This window comes from Triticum dicoccoides, chromosome 4B, assembly GCF_002162155.2.
Source record: "Triticum dicoccoides isolate Atlit2015 ecotype Zavitan chromosome 4B, WEW_v2.0, whole genome shotgun sequence".
In the NCBI taxonomy this organism is placed as follows: domain Eukaryota; kingdom Viridiplantae; phylum Streptophyta; class Magnoliopsida; order Poales; family Poaceae; genus Triticum; species Triticum dicoccoides.
In genome coordinates, this window is record NC_041387.1 from 612,340,711 (window position 1) to 612,345,596 (window position 4,886).

The following is a 4,886-nucleotide window of genomic DNA, read 5'->3' on the forward strand; positions in this document are numbered from 1 at the left end:
ATTTGGAAAGTCACGAACCACCGGTATGTTACTAAGCTCGAGAACAATCTTGCTTTTGAGGGCAAGACGATATGATCAAATGAGTGAGGACTTGACAAGATCCTAACTCATCAGTCGAAGGGTGCACCGAAATAAGGACTAGGTAGCACGATCAGTCTTAGAAGGATGATTCAAAAACCAACACACTAAGAATGAAATTGTTATCCTTTAACTACCAAGCAACGAAGTTGCTGGGAGTATTGATTTCACACGCCACGATCCACTTGTCGGCATTCCGGTTACAATAACACAGGAAACGAGGAATGAACAGTGATGGCAAGAAATATCACTGTACCAAGAGTTCATAGGATGGTGTGCAATTCCTATAACAATCTCGATATAAAATATGTAATACTCCAAGGTAGAGCAGAACCAAAAGCTGGATTGGCATTTGATCTGCGGAATACAACTACTTTGACCCAATCCTAGATATGGAAGAGGTACTGGAGTTTGTTTCTCCTAGTCATTCCGGAATAGAATGGCTTGACAGACCACAAGAGTCATACGCATCGATGAACGAACGCACGCATACTCTTGACTATCAATTGATAGACGAGGGTCAGAATGCAACTAAAGAGAACAACTCAAAGGAACATATAACTTTCTGAGTTGTGGATGCATAGATTAGTATGTCGAACCAAGTTCAACATATTTCTTCCGGATAACCCATGCAGAAAGGTAGAACTGGCAGAGTCACGATTTATGAATGGAGAACTCCTCAAGAGTACTCTAATTGTGATTTTTTTTTGATCCAATAAACATCTGCCATAAGTAGTTCATGGTATTTGGAAGAACGATATACCACGGACCTCGAGGACTATCGCAAAGGTTACTGATATACTAAAGGAACTAGCAACACTATCAACATGATGTAAGTAGGGTGAATATCGGGTTTAAGAACCCAGGAATAGAATACCTACTACTAAGTAGCATCACGGGATGCTTTCGAGAATGATGGCCAGAATCATCACACTGGGAACACAAATCATGGCTAAATTACTAGATGATCCCCTAAGACACCTAGGGTCATAATAATAACTCCAACATAAAGGTTGAGGCAGTAGAGTACCTCAGCTCAACAATTTGTGTGATTAACCTGGCCTAACAGACATTGAAACCGGAGCAAAAGGATTTGCAAATGCATCAGACTCTTTAGAAACCTGGGATGACTCGGACAGCATAACGGCTATAAATGCTCGGAAAAGATTTGAGACATTCACAAAAATGGTGGCATAACCACTCAGAAACACAATATCAAGGTTCCGAGATCAACAATTAACATACGGAAGTAGTAGGAACTGAACTGAGACTTAAATCCAACAATCTTATAAGTCTACTGATTAGTAACACGTGATCCTAATAGAAAGAAGAGATAGCCTAGTTCTTAATCCCCGCAGGAAAGATAAGATGACTCAGATCAGAAGGGCATGAGGTATAAGGAGTAAAAAGAGCCTTACGTTCCATCCCACAATCAATTCCCTTATATAACTAAAGAATTTCTAGACTCAACTTCGACCAGTTTGGCTTGGTAATCCTACAGGCAGTCAAGCTCTGATACCAACGCTGTCAGGACCCCGACTCAATGCCACATCGATCTAGCATGTAACACCTCATATCACTTTGCGGCCTCACGCACGGTATCCCCACGGGTGTCGCATTACCTTTGCCCGGGACCGTTTGCGCCTTTTGGCACACGTATATGACAGTGTCACTAGCATCCATATGATAAGGAGCCCGGGCTGACATGGCTAGTCGTAAACCCAAAGTGGCACAGACTTACAGGGACAGGCATCCATGACCCAGCATCGAACGTGTCGGTCATCAGCGAGTGAATCCAGGCTGTAGCACTGGGCTAGCAGGACTCCGGTGAACCGGGCTGTAGCGGGCTAACAGGACTCCGGTATTCATCGCGTGACATTTCCCCGAAGGGACAGACACAGGAACGAAGAAGGACACATGCCGGCCAGCCTAAGTGTTCCGGAGCAGTAGCAAGCTACCATGGCTCGGTGGAAACACTAGGAGACATTTCCCGGTAAGAGAGGCTACTAAAGATAAACAACTAGATGGTCAGATCCCACACATACCAAGCATTTCAATAGCATACACACAATATGCTCGATATGTGCAGATACAACATGGCATCACAACATGACTCTACGACTCAAGTAATTTATTCAATAGGCTCCGAGGAGCGAGACATTACAAACATGGGTCTCATGACCCGACAATCAGAGCATACAAGTCAAAGCACAAGCGGAAGCTATCATGTCTGAGTACAAACATCTATAAATGAAAAAGGCTGAGAAGCCTGACTATCTATCAGATCCTGCCGAGGGCACAAGATCGTAGCTGAGGTATCAAGCTAAACGTCGAAGCCCACGCGAAACTACTAGTGAGACCGAAGTCTCTCTGCAAAACATAAGATAGGCAAACGTGAGTACAAATGTACCCAGCAAGACTTACATCAGATCTAACTACATATGCATCATTATCAACAAAGGGGATGGTGGGGTTTAACTGCAGCAAGCCAGCTTTGACTCGGTGGCTATCCTGAACTACGACTGCAAGTAACTCTTTGAGGTGGCGCACACGAGTCCACATATTCACCATATCAATACACCACTATGGATCCGCCCCGTCTCCCTACGAGAACGCCATCCATAGCACTCACGCTTATCTTGCGTATTTTAGAGTATCCACTTTCACTTGTCTATGAACTGATATAAGCAACCCAGAAGTCCTTTTCCGCGGACACGGCTATTCGAATAGATTAGGTTAACCCTGCAGGGGTGTACTTCTTCACACACGCTCTCACCACTTACCGCCGTTTACACGACATGTACTCGGCAACCTTCAAGCGGAAGCCCAACGTGGGTGTCGGCCACGACCTACCTAATCACCTAAGTCTCTAGTCCAGGTTTATCGCCTATTCGGGTTCCATCCATGAGGAGATCCGGCCGGAGTTTCTCTCACAGCCCCAAACGATGTGAACAGGGTTCCGTGACACCAAACGGGCGCCCGGTTTACCCGGCCACGTGCCTACCGCATCACAGCCCACCCCTACGGTCAGCGCTGCGCACGGCCTCCAGCATACTACAAACACCAGAAACTACTTGCAACTCCTGGACAGAGGACAAGGGTGATTAAGAAGCCGAGAGGGTCCATTGGTTTCGGGCCCAATGCGTGGTAGTAGCTGAATCATGGATCACAAACACAGAACTCAGTTCCTGAGGACGGCTGCAATGAGACAACCCACCATGTACTCCTACATGGCCTCTCACCGCTACCTTTACCAAATCGTGTTCACACACTTATCTCACACACAGTAGGACATGTTCACACGCCTCTGATTCATCCCCGATGAATCAGACCTGACTCAACTCTAAGCAGTAGCAGGCATGACAAACAAACATGAATGAGTAGGCACAACAGGGCTCAAACAACTCCTACTCATGCTAGTGGGTTTCATCTAATTACTGTGGAATGACAGGTCATGCAGAGGATAAAGGGGTTCAGCTACCGCAGCAAGTAACAGATGAATCGATGTTGTCCTAATGCAGTAAAAGAGAGCAGGAGCGAGAGAGTGGGATTTTATCGGAATGAACAAGGGGGTTTTGCTTGCCTGGCACTTCTGAAGATAACATTGAGTCTTCATAAGTGTCAACGATCACATCATCGGTATCACGTCTATCGAGAGGGGACAATTGCCGGCAACACAGAAGGGAACTCAATCAATGCAATGCACAATATGATGCATGCTCATGACATGGCAATATGAATGTGTTTTGGGTTAATGCAACTAAAACCAGATTAAATGAAGTTGGTTTGAATATAAAATTCAAATTCAAACTCCATATGTGATTATTTAAATGCCCTTTAATTGATTTGTGCTAAACAGCACCTATAAGTTGCTCTAACATGCATGAAAATGGTACAGATGGATTCCTTGAATTTTTCCGATAATTTTTCATATATAATTTATTTAATTTGGAGTTACGGTTGAATTTCTATGAATTATTGAAGTTTAGGGCATTTTCTGAAATTTCTGAATAATAATAAATCCAGAAAAGAATTACTGCGTCAGCATGACTTCACAGTGACGTCAGCAAGTCAACGGCGTTGTCCAGGTCAAATCTGACCTGTGGGCCCCATATGTCAGTGTCACAGGAGTTAATCCCGGTCAAACCCAGCGCTGACTGGGGTTTGACCAGGGGTGGGGCCTACTGTCAGTGGGTCAGTGGCTTAACTAAAAGTAGTTATTAACTTAACCAAAGTTAGCAGGGGCCGGGCCCACCTGTCATGGACCTAGGGGAGGTCAAATCCCTGGTCAGCCGAGGCTAACACGCCGGCGGCTCGTCGCCGGTGAAGCCCGAGACGGCGGAGGGGGTCGAAATTCCTCCTCCGGCGACCAAATGGCCGGCGGAGGGCAGCTACGCGTAGCTGGGAGTCGTCCGCATCCATTTGTGCAAACGGCAGGGGCTGAGGTGGCTCGAGCTCACCGGAACGGGGTCCGCGGCGGCGACCGGAGTTCGGGCCAGCGCGGGCACGGGGCTACGCTTAGCGAGCGAGCGAACTGAGAGGCTGGGCGGGCTCCTGGGAGATCCACGAGCTCGAGGTCGTGCTCGGACGCGAGTTTGGTGACCTGCAACGACGGCGGCGACATCGCCGGCGGAGCCGAGCTCGCGGCTCCGGTGGAATCGAAGCTACAGGGCGAAATCGAAGGGGGAAAGAGGGAGGGGAGGCGTGGGAGCTCACAGCGGTGCCGTAGGGTGGTTAGCCGGCTCGGGGACGCGACGATGGTGGTGAATTGACGATGAAGATCCTCGGCGGCCGGCGATGGAAACGGC